The 20,174-nt window shown below is 39.7% G+C and overlaps 1 pseudogene across 1 annotated transcript; it reads left to right on the top strand.

Annotated features, from left to right (window-relative positions):
• The first annotated feature begins 15,002 nt into the window (after positions 1 to 15,002).
• LOC311621135 (small ribosomal subunit protein eS25-like) lies at positions 15,003 to 15,367 on the top strand (annotated as a pseudogene). The gene has a single exon. The product of its transcript is annotated as a small ribosomal subunit protein eS25-like (transcript).
• Positions 15,368 to 20,174: the final 4,807 nt, after the last annotated feature.

The raw sequence follows: 20,174 nt of genomic DNA, 5'->3' as shown, positions 1-20,174 counted from the left end.
TTTTTTATTTTTATGCTAGGCTTTAATTTCATCATTTTGTCCTCACCTTGTGGGGTGGGAAATGGGCTAGAATAAAGATAAACAAGATCTTGGCTAAGAAATATACTGGAAAAGGTCAGGGCACTGGTAGAATGATGTACCTGGTGCTAAGAAGGGAAGGAGACAAGAAAGTCACTGAAGCAGTTGGAGTAGGGAATAGAAATGGTCAGTCAACCAATCAGCAATGAATAATGAAAAGGTCAGGCTACTTTTGAACATTACTATGTCTTTCACAGGCTAAAGTGAGCATTAAAATTCTGAAGTCTTCCATGCTTACCAAAGTTTAGCAAGAACTGAAAATGGCATCACACCAAGATTGTGATGATATTTTGAAATGATCTGAACATCTGGGGGTAAATGTGAGGTCACCCTTGGAGCACTGCCATCAACCTGGTCACACTCCCCGCTCCCCTCCCACACACCCCTAATCCTTTCCTTCTCACTTCATGCATATCCATGGTACAGCTGCCTGATAAATCAGACAGAATTCTTCAAAAGGCCCCTGAGGGGCTGATAATCACAATAAATACTACAAGTTTGTCCTCACACAGACTTGCCTCAGAAGGCTCTCTAGGCTAGCCAGTTTAATTGTTATGACTGTTCTTTTTTTCTTTCATATGGGTTTGATGAAACACAGTGGCTTTCTTGAGGTCACCCAGCAGGATGGACTCCCTACCAGAAGTTTCCATACTGCCTAGAAAACCAATGATGTTGTAGCCTGGGGCTCCATAGGAGCCAACAAAAATATGTCAGTAGATTTTAAAAAGAACTTCTCAACAAAATGGCAAAAACCATTGCTGTATCAAGTCATTTCAGTGGGCTGTGCTATGTTATTTCAGCGGTCTCTGCTAATACCAAAATCAACAAAATGGAGAACTACATTTTGTGTGTTTAGTGTATGGATAATCCTAAGTGATGATTAGCTACATTTTAAAAACAGAGCAATTTCGATAACAGAGAACCCACTTTACCACTTATGTTCTTAAGCCAATAACAATCAATAACTATTTTCCTATCAAAATGGTTCTCAACCAAGGGCATTTTTGCACAGTAGGAAAAATTGGGCAATGTCTATAGACATGTTTGATTATGAAAACTGGGGGGAGGCGGAGCTTGAAGATGGCGACCGAACAGTCGGACTTGTTCTGACTCTGGTCCCAGAACAGATAAAAGTAACATCTGAGTGGCTCAGGGAGGGTTGATTGGCACCTGAGGGGCAGCAGAGGTTTCAAGGAAGCTAGGCAGCTATCCGCTGGACAGGATTTCCAGCCGGTGGCCAACACTGCCACAGCGGCGGCCGCGGCGGCGGCGGTGCTGTGAGAAAGGAGTGGCTTCTCTGAGGCCTGGAAAGCCCACTGCGGAGAGGTCCATCCGGTAGCTGAGACGCCCGAGTTGGCGCTGGCGCGTGGATTCAAAGGAGTTCTTCGGTCACCCAAGGAAAGGTCAGAGTTTGCGGGGAAAGCCTGAGAGATCGCGGTCCCGCGGTGCCGGCAGCCACAGTAGCCGGGGAGTTCCGGCCCCGCCTCCATGCAGCACCCGCAAAGCTGAGCCCTAAGAAGGCTGCAGCGACATCTAGTGCTGGGTTTGGCATAAGCTTCCCCAGAAGCGGGAATTTTTTTTTATTTAAAAAAAAAGCCAGGGGACACGGGACAGAGTGTTAAGAATCGCGGCTGTCCCGCCAAGGGCGGAACATCTGGACACCTCGGCGCCTGATCCCCTTTACCCCCTTGCTTCGGAATACTAGGGAAGAACAGCCTAGTTGGGCATATCCGGGGAATTTGCAGGGAGAAAGTGCCTCCCTGGAAACAAGGGATCGGAGCCAGAAGAGATAGTCTGGGAGCCAGCTGGCACCCTGCCAGCTAGAGCCATAGAGAAAGAAGGCCAGAGCAACCAAAAAGACTGGGAGGTCAAACCGGAAACACTGACACCTAAGAGCTGAATTACAAACTGCCCTTTTTTTTTTTTTTTTTTTTTTTTTCTCTCTTTTTTTTTTTTTTCCTTTCTTTTCTTTTGTCTTTTAATTAATCAAAAATAAATGGACACAAATATCTAAGATATATTCTAATAAAAATTAAGGATTACCTTACAAAACTGAGGTGCAGTGGAAAGCTGGGAACTGCAAGACTGTCTGGTCCGAGAATCAGAAGTGCCAAATACATTAACTGAGGAAGTGAGTGACCAGTACTGGTCATTTTTATGCTAATTTTGCTATACTTTATTTTATTTTCATTTTTTACATCTTTTATTTAATTTTCATTTTTCATATCTTTTACTTAAGAAACAATTTTTTTTTCTTTTTTCCTTACTTGATTTTACCTTTTCAATTATTACATTTTTCAATCTCTATCACTATTACTACTGCTATTTTGCAATTTTTTTAAAAAAAAATTTTATTTATTTTTTTTTTCTTTTCTTTTTTTTCTCTCTCTAGTACCATTTTATTTTTTCTTTATTTTACATTGGGAGTAATCTTCATTCTATTTTAATCTCTACTATAGCATCATTCAACCCTATCTCAACTCAACCTTTACACTATCACTCTCTTACTAAACTTTACCCTTTAGACTACAGTTTATCCTATCCCTTTCCGGCTTTAGTTTTTCCTCTATTCTCTCTCTATACCCCCTGCTAAAGCTCTCACTATACTTATAGACCTAAGTTCCAACCCCTGATCCAAGTGTATAAATACCAATCTCTGCACTATATTAACTAGTTAAAAAAAAAAAAAAAATCCATTCTCCCCTCTATCCTTTTCGCATTGTATGTGTGAAGGTTGATTATTGTGAATTTTTATACCTTTTAGTGAAATTGTTATGCTTATTCCTGTATTGTTATTGTTGCTTTGTTTTTTTTTTTTAATCCTCTGTTTTTGTTTGTTTCTTTTACTTCTGTATATCATAGCCTTACTTAATAATAGTGGATATTGTAGTTTGTATTAATCTCCAAGTATTGTTACTGGCATTGGCTGGGTCCAGAGGTTTTTCTATGGCAATTTTCTCCACATATATATAGTTTGTTTCCCATTTCTCTTTTAGTTTGCTTCTTCTCTCTCTTTCTCTCTCTCTCTCTCCCTCTTCTTTTTTTCCCTGTTTTCCAACTTCATTTTGTCATTACTTTTTTTCTTCTTCTTCTTTTTCTATCTCTTTATCCCTCTTTTTTTTTAATTTACTTAATTTTTTTTTAATTTTAATTTTATTTTTTTTTAATTTTTCTTTATTTTATTTTTACCTTTATTCCTTCTCTCCTATCCCCTAAGTTGCCTTTCTCTAGTGGTCACCTTTATTAGAGGTTATTAATATTGTAAATACATTCCTGTTAAGTGCCGCTTGTGTTGTACCTGGTAGTGTTGTATTTTGTACCTCAAAATCAACGCAGGAGAAGGAATACCACATAACCAGACATCCTGAAAAGAGAGGCCATGGGGAGACAAAAACATAGTCCGCACTTGAAAGAAAAGCAGGCAGCACCAGAAAAGGAAGTAAACGAGCCAGAGGTAAGCAGCCTGCCAGAGCAAGAATTCAGAGTAATGATCATAGCATGGCTAAAAAGAATGGAAGAGAAATTTGACAAAAGCCAAGAAGAAATGAGAAAGAACCATGAGGAAATGAAGGAGAGCCATGAGGAACTGAAGAAGAACCAAGAAGAAATGAAAAGTGACATCGCTACCATGAAGAACTCAATAGAAAGCATCAAGAGTAGACTAGATGAAGCAGAGGACCGCATCAGTGAGCTAGAAGATAAGATGGAAAAAAATACCCAAGTAGAGCAACTTCTAGAAAAAAAGATTAAAAAGCAGGAAGAGAGCCTACGGGAGCTTTGGGACAAAACAAAACAAAATAATATTCGAATAATAGGGGTTCCAGAAGGAAAGGAAACTGAGGTAGACATGGAAAAAGTATTTCAAGAAATAATGACAGAAAACTTTCCTGAAATAGAAAAGAAAAAACCCACACAAATCCAAGATGCCCGCAGAGTCCCAAGCAAAATGAATCCCAGAAGACAGACTCCAAGGCACATTATAATTAAATTGGCAAACAACAACGACAAAGTAAGAATCTTAAAAGCAGCCAGAGAGAGACAGAAAGTTACATACAAAGGAACCCCCATCAGACTAGCAACTGATTTCTCAACAGAAACTTATCAGGCCAGAAGGGAATGGGATGAAATATACAAAGTCATGCAAAGGAAGGGTCTGAATCCAAGAATACTGTACCCAGCAAAGCTATCAATCAAAATTGAAGGGGAAATCAGGAGCTTCACAGACAAAAAAAGACTGAAGGAATTTATCTCCACCAAACCAGCAATGCAAGAAATGCTAAAGGGTCTACTGTAAAAATAAAGAAATAAGAAGTGAAGAAGGAACACTGGTACAGAATAAAAATGGCGTCAAATGAGTACCTATCAATAATAACCTTAAATGTAAATGGATTAAATGCTCCAATCAAAAGACATAGGGTAACAGATTGGATAAGAAAACAAGACCCATACATCTGTTGTCTACAAGAAACCCACCTCAGAAAAAGAGATGCACACAGACTGAGGGTGAAGGGATGGAAAAAAGTTTTCCAGGCAAATGGAAATGAAAAAAAAGCTGGGGTAGCAATACTTATATCTGACAAATTAGATCTCAGAGTGAAGGACATAACAAGAGATAATGAAGGCCACTTCATAATACTAAAGGGAACAATCCAACAAGAAGAAATAACCCTGGTAAATATATATGCACCCAATACAGGAGCAACCAAATACATTAAAAAACTGCTAGAGGACATTAAGGGAGAGATTAATAGCAATACAATCATAGTAGGAGATTTTAATACCCCACTGTCACCCTTCGACAAATCATCTAAACAAAAAATCAGCAAAGAAATATCAATCCTAAATGACTCACTAGACCAGATGGAATTAATTGACATCTTCAGGACACTCCACCCCAAAGCCACAGAATATACATTCTTCTCAAGTGCACATGGGACATTCTCAAAGATAGACCACATTTTGGGACATAGGCAAAGTCTCTTCAAATTCAAGAAGATAGAAATCATATCAAGTATCTTCTCAGACCATAATGGCATAAAACTGGAAATTAACTACAATAAAAATAATCCAAAGAAATCAAACACATGGAGACTAAACAGCTTGCTATTAAACAAGGACTGGGTTACCAGAGAAATCAAGGAAGAAATTAAAAACATCCTGGAAACAAATGACAATGAAAGCACAACAATCCAAAATCTTTGGGACACAGCAAAAGCAGTTTTGAGAGGGAAGTTCATATCCTTACAAGCCTATTGCAAAAAACTAGAAAAAATAGTAACAGATGATCTAACTCTACAACTCAAAGAGTTAGAAAAGGAGCAACAAGAAAAACCCAGTGTAAGCAGAAGGAAGGAAATAACAAAAATCAGAGCAGAGATAAACGACATAGAGACCAAAAAAACAATACATAAGATCAACAAAACCAAGAGCTGGTTCTTTGAAAGAATAAACAAGATAGATGGACCTCTAGCTAGGCTAACCAAGAAACAAAGAGAGAGGACCCAAATAAACAAAATCAGAAATGAAAGAGGTGAAATAACAACAGACCCCACCGAAATACAACGGATTGTTACAAAATACTACGAACAACTCTATTCCAACAAACTGAACAACCTGGAGGAAATGGACATATTCCTAGAAAAATACAAACTTCCAAAACTCAATCAGGAAGAATCTAAAAATCTCAATAGACCAGTGACTTGGGAAGAAATTGAAACAGTCATCAAAAAGCTTCCAGCAAACAAAAGCCCAGGGCCAGATGGCTTCACAGGAGAGTTTTACCAAACATTCAAGGAAGAACTAAAACCTATCCTCCTCAGACTATTCCAAAAAATTCAAGAGGAAGGAACACTTCCAAACTCCTTCTATGAAGCCAGCATCACCCTAATACCAAAACCCGATAAAGACAACTCAATGAAAGAGAATTACAGGCCAATATCCCTCATGAACATAGATGCCAAAATCCTCAACAAAATTCTAGCAAATCGGCTCCAGCAGAGCATCACAAAGATCATACACCATGACCAAGTAGGATTTATACCAGGAATGCAAGGTTGGTACAATATCCGCAAATCAATAAACGTGATACATCACATAAACAAGTTGAAAGATAAAAATCATATAGTCATATCAATTGATGCAGAAAAAGCATTTGATAAAATCCAACACCCTTTCCTGATAAAAACTCTTAACAAGGTGGGAGTACAAGGATCATACCTCAACGTAATAAAAGCTATATATGATAAACCCACAGCCAACATCATACTCAATGGGCAAAAACTAAAACCATTCCCTCTAAGAACAGGAACAAGACAGGGATGCCCACTATCGCCACTCCTCTTTGACATAGTACTGGAAGTACTAGCCATTGCAATTAGACAAGAGGAGGAAATAAAAGGCATCCAAATTGGAAAAGAAGAAGTAAAGTTATCCTTATTTGCAGACGACATGATATTGTATATAAAAAACCCAAAAGACTCCATTAAAAAACTAATTGGCTTAATAAATGAATTTGGCAATGTAGCAGGATACAAAATTAACACCAAGAAATCTATGGCATTTCTATACACCAACAGTGAGTTTATAGAAACAGAGACTAAAAAAGCAATTCCATTTACGATCGCACCAAAAAAATTAAGATACCTAGGAATAAACTTAACTAAGGAAGTAAAGGACCTATACGCGGAAAACTACACGACACTGAAAAAAGAAATAGAGGAAGATGTAAACAGATGGAAGAACATACCATGTTCATGGATTGGTAGAATCAACATCATCAAAATGTCCATACTTCCTAAAGCAATCTATAAGTTCAATGCACTCCCCATTAAAATACCAACGGCATATTTCACTGACCTAGAAAGAACTCTCCAAAAGTTCATTTGGAACAATAAAAGACCCCGAATAGCCACAGCAATCCTGAGAAAGAAGAGTAAAGTAGGAGGTATCTCAATACCAGACTTCAAACTGTATTACAAAGCCACTGTTCTCAAAACAGCCTGGTACTGGCACAAAAACAGACATATAGATCAATGGAATCGAATCGAGAACCCAGATATCAACCCAAATCACTATGCTCAATTAATATTTGACAAAGGAGGCACTAATATACAATGGAGTCAAGACAGTCTCTTCAATAAATGGTGTTGGGAAAATTGGACAGATACATGCAAAAGAATGAAACTAGATCACCAACTTACACCATACACAAAAATAAACTCAAAATGGATACAGGACTTAAACATCAGACGGGAAACCATAAAAATACTTGAAGCATCCACAGGCAACAAAATCTCAGACGTATGCCAAAAAAACTTCTTCACTGATACTACCCCTAGTGCAATGGAAGCTAAAGAGAAAATAAACAAATGGGACTACATCAAAATAAAAAGCTTTTTTACAGCAAAAGAAACCATCAACAAAACAACAAGAAAGCCCACTGTGTGGGAGAACATATTTGCAAATGTTACCACTGATAAAGGTTTAATCTCCAACATCTACAAACAGCTTATACAACTAAATAAAAGGAAGATGAATGATCCAATTAAAAAATGGGCAATGGACCTAAATAAAATATTTTCAAAAGAAGACAGAAGGAAGGCCAAAAAGCACATGAAAACATGCTCAAAGTCACTAATTATCCGAGAGATGCAAATCAAAACAACAATGCGGTACCATCTCACACCTGTCAGAATGGCCAACATCAACAAATCAACAAAGGACAAGTGTTGGCGAGGTTGCGGAGAAAAAGGAACCCTCGTGCACTGCTGGTGGGAATGTAGACTGGTGCAACCACTGTGGAGAACAGTGTGGAGTTTCCTCAAAAAACTGAAAATGGAACTCCCATATGACCCAGTAATCCCACTTCTAGGAATATATCCCAAGAAACTTGAAACACCAATCAGAAAGGATATATGCACCCCTATGTTCATAGCAGCACAATCTACAATAGCCAGAATTTGGAAACAGCCTAAGTGTCCGTCAGCAGATGATTGGATCCAAAAACGATGGTACATCTACACAATGGAATACTATGCTGCCATAAAAAAGAAGGATTTCTCATCATTTGCAGCATCCTGGATGGAATTGGAGAACATCATGCTGAGTGAAATAAGCCAATCAATGAAAGAGAAACACCACATGACCTCACTCATTTGTGGATAATAAAGAACATTATAAACTGGTGAACCATAAGATAGATATAGAGACAGTATATCAACAAGTAGACTGTCAAGTTACAGCGGGGACGGGAGGAAGATCTGGGGGAGATAATAGATCAACCGAAGGACTTGTATACATGCATATAAGTGCAACCAATGGACACAAAACTCTGGGGAGGGAGGGGATGTGTGGGAGGGAGGGAGGGGGTAAAAAAAAAATCAATAAAATATATTAAAAAAGTAAAAAAATAAAAAAATAAAAAATAAAAAACTGGGGGGAAATGTACTACAGAGTCTAGCGGTGGTGGCCAGGGCTGCTGCTAAACATCCTACAGTGCCCAGGACAGCTCCCCAAAACAAATAATTGTCAAGAATGTCTATAGTGCCAAGACTGAGGTACCAAGAGCTTTGAAGCAGAGATGAGAATTGTTACTGAAAAGAGAGAAACTGGTTGTAAGTCATTTATGGAATATTAGCATCTCCGGGTTTTTCCCTCAAATTTGGACAGCAGGCAGCTATTCCATTGTCATTTCTACCTTTGCAGTAAACCCTCCAAGTTCTGTTACATTTATCTGTATTTCTAAAGCATAGGTACAAATATGCTGGATTTTGTTATTTTTGAGTTAATGATAAAAAGTGTATAATGCTGTATATAATCTTTGGAGATATATATTTTGCTCCAAATTATAATGCTAATATTCATCTTTATATATCCTATATAATAAAAGCCCAGCAACTGAAACGGTGGAATGACCAGAGACCAGAACGACTGCAGCCCCTCGCCCCAGCAGGCCTCACCCTGATGGGGGCTCTCATCAGGGTAGGCTGGCTGGCTCCCACCTGTGCACTGAGCCTCTATCTGATATAATAAAAGGATAATATACGAATTGATCCAGCAGAGCAACCAGAATGACCACTCGACCAGTCACTATGAGGTGCACCAACCACCTCAGGGTGCCTTTCCCCCATTGGCAGGCTCTGATCACCCAATAGTGAATGGGAAACCAGAGGTGGGTGGTGTAGAATTCGGTGGCACCAGGCCAAGGCCCTCACCCCACCAGTATCCCCACACACAAAGGGTGACCTGCAGCAGGGACAGGGCCGGTGAGTGAGGGGAACAGCTGACCTCTCAGTCCCTTCCCTCAGCCATCAGGCTCCTATCACCTAATGGCGCACCAAGAACTGAGTATGGGTGGCATCAGGGATGGGGGCGGCTGCAGGCAGCTGGGGAAGATAGCCCTGATTGCAGACCAGGCCTAGGGACCGTACCCATGCGTGAGTTTCATAAGCCGGCTTCTAGTATATTTATACTTTAGAGAGGAAAGGAGGGGGAGAGTTAGAAACATCAATGAGAGAGAATCATTGTTCAGCTGCCTTCTGAATGCCCCCCTACTGGGGATTGAGCTCTCAACCATGTGCTCTTGACCAGAATCGAACCCAGGCTGATGCTTTATCCACCGAGTTAAACCAGCTAGAGGAAGATTCATCAATTTTTTGTGATGAATATAGCAGTCAAAACCAGTTTTAGGTAATTGGTTTTGACTGCTATATACTATTCTATTGTATGAATTAGCCACAATTTATTTTGATGAATATCCAGGTTGTCTATAGGAAGTTAGTATTATGAACAGCACTCTAATAAATAAAACTCACAGTATACAAATACATTTTTCTTTTTTGTAAGTATAGGTAGATAGGTAGGTAGAAAAGTATCCCAGATATTAACAGTGATTGTCTCTATGTTGTAGAATTATTAATTTTAACAATATAATAATGATTTCCTTTTTTATATTTATATTATATTAAGTTTAGCTTAATCCAATTTGCATAATATTAATAAGTTTTATTTTGTTGAATTTAAAGCTAGATCTTAATCAAAATGATAGGTACATCTACATTAACTTCAATTTTCCCATTCAATATATAAAGCCAAAACATAAACTATACACAAATTAAAACCTAACAAATAGCTGAAGCTGGTTTGGCTCAGTGGTAGAGCATCGGTCTGCAAACTGAAAGGTCCCAAATTCTATTCCGGTCAAGGGCGTGTACATTGGTTGCGGGCACATCCCCAGTAGGGGGTGTGCAAGAGGCAGCTGGTCGATGTTTCTCTCTCATCGACGTTTCTAGCTCTCTATCTCTCTCCCTTCCTCTCTGTAAAAAATCAATAAAATATATTTAAAACAAACAAACAAAAAAAAAACCTAACAAATAGTAATGTCAGGACACATGTCAAAAGATAAAGAAGAGCAATACTTTGCTTGTTGAGGTCCTTGTACATAATTAAAAAGTCAACTATATCTCACTAAAACTGGGGGATTCACTTTCCTAGGAAGAAAAAACCCTGCTTAGTCTTGTTGCAAAAATATAGAATAAGTGATCAAATGTGAAAGTAAACTTTAAATAATCAAAGACTGATAATCACAATAGCAAAATAATAAAAAATAAATAACAACAGCAAAAGTTTATTTTTAAACCCCCCCCCCCACACACACACACACACACAACACATTATAAACACTATATCACCCTCAAGTTTTCAGTCTGACCATTCAAGATGAAACCTTTGATTATAAATCACAACCCACTTCCAGTGTCTGTGAACAGGTGATGGCTGGGGGGTGACCTAGTTCCCACTGTGTAATTGTACTGGGGAGGGCAGCCACTTGCTCTGCCTGGATGCTGGCTCCCATCAATAGAAAAGGCAACAACCGACCTTAAGAGAGACAAGCAGGAATGGAGGCTGTGCCCTCACACATTAACCAGGACAGACAACACAGAAAGGGCTCCATTTATCCATGTCCCTTTCCCTGCTCCCATAGCAAGAAACAAACAGTGCCCTTTCTCAGTTTGTCAGAGAAAATGCAGGTGAAAGCCTGAGCTAACTGCACTTTTTTCTTTAATTTTCCATCTCATTTTTCTTGAGTGGAGAAAATCTCAATGCTCACCTCAGTGCTACAGGATATATTGTTTTCTTTTCTACATTACATAACCAGCGTCCCCTGCTGTGAGCAGTGGTTAGAACTGTGTGATCTGAGAGTGGAACAGTAATGTCATGTAATACAAAATAGAAAGCGGTGTGAGGGGATGCAAAGAGGAAGACCGAAGAATAACCTTGTGAATAACCCAAAAAGTTCCTCCTTCAAAGAAAATGCTAGTCCCACTGGAAGCTGGGAACTGTAAAGAGTGTAAGCTACTGTCAAGTATGCTTCCTTTTGTCACTGGAGAGAAAAATCGCCAGGCAGCCCGGCTCCTGCTCCTGCCTCTGCATGATGGGCCCCACTGTGCACACAGGCACACACAGAGAGACAGATCTGCGGGCGGAGGAGATACTGGGTGCAGAGAAGCTCAGTGTTTGCCAGAGGTCTTACGGGGATCTTCTGTTTCATTCCGTAGTAATGCCCTTTTTGTTGACAAAAGTAAATTGATGATCGTCAAGAGGGAAGCATTTGGTGGAAAAATTCTGTTGACCCTTCTCAGATTGAATTTGACCACAGAACAGGATACCAGCAGTTGCAGAAATGATAGATTATTGTAATGACTGCCAGAATGGCCTTTTGGCATGTTTAAATGGCAATAAATTTCACCAGGAAGAAGGCAATTTTACTACTTTAGAGCGGCAAGGAAACACGGTGTTTAAGGTGTAAATAAATCGTGGGTCATTAACAGCAAGCGTATTCTGTCCGTGGTGCAATTCCCAATCAGTGGCTATTCATATTTAATTTAATTACGTGCATTTACTTAGCCAATCATGCTTTTTCGTTCCAGGCCGCAGAATTCTCAGGCTGACAATTTTGCTCTCTTCCTGTCTCCCTTATGTCCATAAACACAGCCCTAGTTTCGCCCTCATTTTTCCTTCCACAGGTACATAAATATGATCAGGGTGGTTCAATAACCTTCTCTCACTGAATAGCCTACTGAGATGATTAAATTAGAGACTGATCTGCTGTGTGGTCTTTTCCTTGGCTCCAAAATCCCCTCTGTCCCTCGCTCATTAATCTGGCTCAGTTCTTCACTGAACTCTGCCATTAAAGGCGGAGACGAGAGGGAGAGGTGTGCAATGAAGTTTGACATTTCCTCAAAAAATGATCGTATTAAAACCCACTTACATTTATAGCTCCATCTCATTTGAGAATGTTAATAAGTTGCAATTTCATCAAGAGAAAGGTATTGGGATCTGATCAAGATGAAGGCTTGCTCACATTGGTGTGGATTGTGTTCCTGCAGCCTAACTTTAAATACAGCTTTAAGGTGAGAATTAGCAAAGTTCATTAGTGCCAGTCTGCTTATGGGTAATTTAAAACGTTTGGGTTCCATCTACCGTACCAGTTTTAGGCCAAATTCACCCTACTTTCAGCTTGTGCCAGACCAGAGGAGCAACATTCAGGAGATACACTCCAAATCAGACCGGCCAATACCATGCCATACAGAACAAAATTGGTATTGAACTTGGGGTAGCCAAACAAGCACGATGCCTTCGAAAGCCTAGCTCTCGTTTTATACTAAGCAGAGTGCAAATTGTCCTTTTTCTGTATGACTGAGAGGAGAGGCCTGTGACTAGTCCCAAGCCTCCCTGTTATCTCTAAAACCAGGCACCTGGATTTATTTCGGTTGACTTTGTGTTTTCTGGAACATTTGCTGAGACCACATTGGAAAGTGATTCTGTTCCTATAATTTGGTAAACTGCCAGGAACATAACAGAAGCCCCCATCACCTTTAGGCCCGAAACACCTTGTTAATCTCAGAGTATCCCCAAGAACTACTGAAGCTCTGGGTAGCCTTTGGGGCACGGGGGATACAGGGATGCTCATCACATTGAATCACCAACCAGCCCAGAGTTCATGTGGTTGGCATCCCAGGTGGATGGAGAACAGACAAGAAGATATTCAACAAAACAAGCCACCAATAGAAGTTTCAGAAGGGAAAATTTGAGGGGTTGGGATGAAAATATGGGGAGTTATAGCAAGAGAAAATACTCATTAATGTACCAGCTTATAGGTTTTAGAAAATGATCTATCAACCATCTTATTTTACAGATGATGGAGAGACCCAAAAATCTGAAGGCTTTCTCAAGGTTAATACAGTTTGGAGCTCAACCAGGAGTGGAATAAGGACTTCTGAGGGCTCATTCTACTATTCCAGCGAACAACATTCTGGAAAGGCAAACCACTGGAAGTGTCAAACTGCAGCAGAAATCTGGGGCCACACGCAGGAGCCTGAGAAAACCTGCAGGTGTCCTCACCTCACCCCGTGGCAGGAGGCTCTGTGCTTGCAATTCCCGAAAACAAAGGGCTAGTGTGTTTGGGTTGCAGGGGTGGGAATGCACAGTTTCCCAAGTCGACATGTCAGTATCCAAGGCCCCGGCTCATTTTTGTCATTATTGCGAGAGAGATAAAAAGAATACTGGGGCAGGCAGAGTATTTTTAGACTACAGGGCAAGGTTATCTGGCTCTGACTGAGATAAATGTGAAGGGTCAGAACCTTGCCAGTGTTCGCTGCAGTAAGTCAGGTTGACCACATGTGAGGAAGATGGAATTTTTATAAAAGCTGTCGACATTTAAAAGCACATAGTCACGTGCAGCAATAAGTCAAGCCTCCCGTGTTTTTAATGGACTTGCCTCCCAGCCTCCCTTCCCCAGCTGATGATAACCTTATCTGTTAGGGCTTAGTTAACGCTCCAGTCAGGCAGGCCAAGGGGAAGTCTGCCTGTGTTCTCTTTGTTTACCGTCTTTGGCTAAGCTAGTTGTAGGTTAGAGAAAATGTCCCTGCTCAGGGTAATCAACACCACAGGGAAGATAATGGTGATGATGATGATGATGATGATGATGATGATGCTGCTGCTGCTGCTGCTGCTGCTGATGCCGCCAGCATATGAGGTGGATGTGTTCAGCTTTCTCTACCTACTGATGGGTGGTAAACTCTTAAAGCAAATAGCCTGAGATAAGATGTAAATAAAGGGGTGTGGGTCAATAAATGACTGTTTACTTCACGTTGTGAATAAATATGGTGGCCTTATGACCAAAAGAAAACAAAACAAAACATTTTTCATTTTCTTTCTGTTTGATTTCTACTTGGTTGCCTTTATGATTTGCTTATTTTGTCAGGTTGATCAGGTACAATTAGCATGTCTCTCTAACAAAGATTAATTACTTTTCGGGTCAACAAAGGGCAATTAGATGTGGGGTATATTATACCAATATAGTGCGAAGGAGACTTATTTATTTGACCTTGTGCTGTTAGTCATATGCAAGGTGTCATAGACTCCCAGCTACACCGCAGCAATGAGGGAGAAAAAACAGTTCATCCAAGTGTAGGCAAGAGCTAATTGTTCTTACACAATGCTTCCGAAAGGGGTTGTTTTGATTTAGCTGTGTGAAGATAACATCTACTGAGCAATTAGCACATGTCAGACACTATGCCACATGTTCTACATGCATTTTTAATTTAATTTTTACGTTAAGCCTATGAGAGAGTGAGGAGAAAAAAAACACAACTACTTCTTACTCACCCAATATCTATTCTCCCTTTTGTTCTCCACAATGGAACCCTAATCTTATCCCTAATGACAGTATTGCCAGCTAAAAAAAAAAAAAAAAAAAAAAAAAAAAAATTTCTCAGCTTCCTTTGTAACTAGGCCATGGGAATAATTTCTAACAATTTTAAGAGTTGTTTGGGATTCCAGAGATAATTTCTTGAAGAAAGTTATCACTCTCAGGCCGACATCTTGGCGAGGCAGCAGCACATCCCTGCTCTCCGAGTCCCTCAATGTCACCCAACAAGGACGACAAGAAGAAGAAAGTCGGCCAAGAAAGACAAAGACCTCCATAAACAAGTTGGGGGGCAAGGAAAAAAGAAGTGGTCGAAAGGCAAGGTTCAGGGCAAGCTCAATAACCTGGTCTTGTGTGACAAAGCCACGTAGGACAAGCTCGGTAAGGAAGTTCCCAGCTACAAGCTCATCAGCCCACCTGTTGTCTCTGAGAGGCAAGGTTCACGGCTCCTTGGCCAGAAAATGCCTTCAGGAGCTCCTCAGTAAAGGACTTCCTAAACTAGACTCAAGGCACAGAGCTCAAGTGATTTACACCAGAAACACCAAAAGTAGAGATGCCCCAGCTGCTGGAGAAGATGCATGAACAAGAGGTCTCACCGTTTGTACATTTAAAAAAAAATAAATAAGACTTTATTAAATCAAAAAAAGCAAAAGAAAAAGGAAGTAACCACTGTTTTTGCCCTTCCCCCATTTCCTCCTTTCTTGTCTGAAAAACAGAGGCAACAGCTCCAGCAGCCACCCGGGGCCAGGCATGGGGATGTGAGAAGAAACCAGGAGCCTAAGTCATTCTGATGGTATCTATTACACCGAGGGAAATGAAGTTCCATCTGTCTTAAGCTTCTGACCTTTTGTATTTTCTGTTCTATGCAACCCAACCTAGCCTAGTATTATAGATCTACATGATCACCCTCACTGTAGAGATTAGAAAACTGGTTGTAAGTGGCAGAGTTGGAATTTGAACCTAGTTTGTCTGACTCCCAAGCATCTACTGTTAATACTATATTGCTTATTAAGAGCAGCTGAAATGTCAGCTTCCTGCTTTTACTACTCCCACTCCTCACTACAGCCATTTAAGATTTGTTTTAATTCTTTTTATTTTAGAAGTAAAAATTTAGGTGTTTTTTTTTTCAAGAAAAAATGTTCATGCAATAAACGTTAATATTTCAAGAAAAACTATCTTAAATATAATAATGTTACATGCAATAAACAATATTTTCTGAAAAAAGAATGTTAGGTATAATAATATCAAAATTGTACTAACATAGTATAATATCACAAAAATTTTAGGAAATATTAAAAATCTGCAAATAACAGGATTACTTCTATTAGATTCTAAAATATCCCCCTCGCCCCACTGACTCTATTTTTATTCATCAGTTTTTGTTCATTATATTCCACAAATGAGTGAGATCATGTGATATTTATCTTTCTCCGACCGACTTATTTTGCTTAGCATGATGCTCTCCAGGTCCATCCATGCTGTTGCAAATGGTAAGAGTTCTTTCTTTTTTACAGCAGTGTAGCATTCCATTGTGTAGATGTACCACATTTTTTTTTTTTAAACCAATCATCTGCTGATAGGCACTTAGGCTATTTCCAAATAAGATTTGTTTTAATTCTTCAAACCAAGCTGGCCCTGCTGACTTATTTTAGACATTCACATATGTCATTACTTTAGACTAAAAAGCACTTTTCCCTCTTCATCACCATTATCATCTTAATCATTATTGCTATGTTATGTCAGTTAGTCTTCATAAGCATCCTTATAAGCTCAGGGCTCTCATTATTTCCATTTTATAGGTAAGGAAAGTGGAACACAAGAGGAAACATTCCCAAGGTCACAATGAAAGACAATGGGAAAGATAGGACGTAACCCAGGCAGTCTCACCCTTGTCTTTCAGGCATTCACCCATGACATGACTATTTATTGTGTGTCTTCCATGCACCAGAATCCATGCCAGTACCCAAACATAAAGACGGAGCACTAGGCAAGAGGTAGAGTGCACCTTGAAAAGCACAAGAAAGAAGCAGAAGAGTCAGGGTAAAGGGGGGTGGGGAGAGATAGGGGGTAGTATAAGAGATGAAGGAATCGAGTCCTTTACTTTTCTCACAGGTTTACAACTGGTGATAAATCTAGAATTCTCCATAGGGTTGGCCTCTACTTTTGCCATGTGTCTTGCCTCTTTCACTGTAACTCTGGAGCCTGTTTACCCAACTACAGGCTGGTTGCATCACTTACAACATAAACAAGCATCTGTTAAACTCTCTGAGTTTCGCCTCTAAAACAGAGATGCAAACTCTTACAGCCTGCTTCATCAAATAATAACTGTTGGAAGAATTTAATGAATGAGTCCATGCAGATACAGATCTAACACTTTTCTTCCTGAACACCTTCTAGAAATTTTAGTTCTGATAGCCCATTTGGTTAATGATCTGAACAGCTTCTCCCAATAGAGCTAATCCCAAAACTAAAGAAAAGAATTTCTTCCTACTGCTTTCTCCCTGAGAAAATTCCCCCAAAGACTTCTTAAAAGACAGGTAAAAAAAAGTGCTTACACAGAGTATAATCTTTTTAAAAATGAAAACCTTTGGTCCCTGTGGTCTAAACCTACCCTCAGGCCAGATGCTTCCCCAGGCAGCTGTTTAGAATTACAGTAATAGTTACCTTTGGTTGACTGACCTGAGGATGTAAGAGCTCTGAGCACATTCATTTAAAATTAAAGGGATAAAAAATTCTGAAATCCTTACTGAGCTACTGGTTCCAAAAGACTTCTTAAACTCAAAATCAAGCTCAATTAAATTTCACATCTAGTTCCATTTCATCTCAGCCCTAAACATATGCTTTGTTCATTTATTATTTATATCAATAATTATTCACTATTTTTATTTCCATTTATTGTTTATTTATAGCTCACTCATCATGCAATATTAACCAGGCTGTAACATCAGCTCTGATGGAAAAGTGGACTCCTTTTTTCATTTACCTTTATAAATATTTCACACTGGAAGCCAAAATGCACAATTCCTTCACTTTGATATAAGCTCCTTGATGTGCTAAGTTATGAAGTACTACAAACTCTTTGCTGTGTGTCCCAAAAGAAGTGCTTAATATAACTCCCCAAAACTTCTCTGCACTTAAGAATATACTCATACGTAGAAATGGCGTGGCACTGATTGAACTGCAACTAAGAACAAGCCTCCCCAAGAAAGTTAGAGGGCACCTGACTGTTGTTCTAGAGAATGCCAGTGAGTCACTGATCAAGTAGAAGAAGCTGCCATGCTAATTGAGAAAATTTGGTTAGTACTTACCTATATCTCGTTAAACAGTGTACTCAATCCAAGCATTGCACAGTACCACTATAGAGATGGCCAATTCCAGCCCTTTCAGGTAAAAATGATTATTAAACATTATATTACATTGCATGTAATAATTTTATAAAAATTGTGCATTGGTCTCTACTCCTAGAATGTGAATTTCTTTAACACATAGAATACTCATAATTTTTTTAATAAATGAGTCTTGTAGCTAACCAAAGATTCAGTCACTAACAATAGTATTGTACTAGTAGTATATATGAAAACATATATTCAAAACTACCTAAAAAGAGCCATCCATCCTTCAATTACTATACTCTATACTTCACCATTCTGAAATAACACCATCAGTGCTGAAACTATACTACAAAGCTACATTAATCAAAACAGTATGGTACTGGAATAAAAACAGATATACATATCAATAGAATAGAGAGCCCAGAAGTAAATCCTTGCTTATGTGGTCAGTTAATCAATGACAAAGAAGACAAGAATGTACAAAGGGATAAAGAAAGTCTCTTTTAAAATGGTGTTAGGAAAACTGGACAAATACATGTAAAAATTAAATTGAACCACCTTCTTATGCCACTTATAATATAAGAATAAATTTAAGCTGGGACCGGTTTGGCTCAGTGGATAGAGCGTCGGCCTGTGGACTGAAAGGTCCCAGGTTCGATTCCGTTCAAGGGCATGTACCTTGGTTGCGGGCGCATCCCCAGTAGGGGGTGTGCAAGAGGCAGCTGATTGATTGATTCTCTCTCATCGATGTTTCTAACTCTCTATCCCTCTCTCTTCCTCTCTGTAAAAAATCAATAAAATATATATTTTTTTAAAAGAATAAATTTAAAATGGATTAAAGACTTAACTGTAAGATCCAAAACCATAAAACTCCAAGAAGAAATCATAGGCAGCAGAGTCTGACATTGTTCTTAGTAATATTTTTTTCTGGTGTATCTCCCAGGCAAGGGAGACAAAATAAAAATAAACAAATAGGACTGCATCAAACTAAGAATGTTTTGCACAGCAAAGAAAATGATTGATGGGGTGCAGCCACTGTGGAAAAACAGTATCAGTGTTCCTCAAAATATTAAAAATAGAACTGCCTTATGACCCAGCAATCCTACTTTTTGGTAGTATTTATCAGAAGAAATCCAAAACACTAATTTGAAGAATATATTCACCCCCATGTTCTTTGCAGTATTATTTACAACTAGGGACTCAGTACATAAATTTGTGCACCTTGAAAGGAACTGTGGGCCATGAGGCTGCAGTGGGCACAGGGGTAGGTCTCAGCCCATCCTCCATGTCCCTACCCAGCCCCTCCCACTGTGTCCCCCTCCCCCCCTACTCCTAGAATGTAGCCCTACTCCTGCCACAACAGCTCCCACACCCTGGTGGTGCTGGCCCTGTTCTAACGCACTGACAATGGGTAGCGGAACAACTGGGGTCAGTGACAGCAGTGGGTGCAAGTGGGGCCAGTGTCATCAGTGGGAGCAAGCAGCAACTGATGCCCTGATCACCCCTCAGGAGTAGAGGGAGGTGGCGAAGTCCTGAGGGGCAATTGGGGCCAGCAGCTGCCACACACACCTGTTGATGGCACCAAGCAATTAGGTCTGGCGCCAGGCACTGGCAACAGGTGCGAGCAGGGCTGACACCAGCAGCAGGTGCAAGCACCAGGCAGGATCGGGCCACAAGGCTGCAAAGAATTTTCAGTAACCACCAGAGGCTTGCCCTGATGACAGCAACTGGTGCCCCACCTTGGTCTGGTGCTCCCGTTCACCTGCTCCACCATCCCACCTGCTGCCAACGCCCACCATGTTCCACACATGCCCCCGGGTGGTCAGTGCACATCCTCGTGACCAGTTGTTCAGTTGTTCTGCCATTCAGTCTATTTGCATATTAGGGTTTTATATAGAGAGATAGCCAAGATATGAAAGCAACCTAAGTGCTCATCAATAGACTATTGGATGAAGAAGATGTAGTACAATAAAAAAAAAGATATATGCAATGGAATATTATTCAGACCAAAAAAATAATAAAATCTTACCATTTGCCACAACATACATGGACCTAGA

This window comes from Pipistrellus hanaki, assembly GCF_964339955.1.
Source record: "Pipistrellus hanaki genome assembly, chromosome: 1".
In the NCBI taxonomy this organism is placed as follows: Eukaryota; Metazoa; Chordata; class Mammalia; order Chiroptera; family Vespertilionidae; genus Pipistrellus; species Pipistrellus hanaki.
The sequence above is the reverse complement of the archived record's forward strand: the minus strand, read 5'-3'. Positions and strand labels throughout refer to the sequence as shown.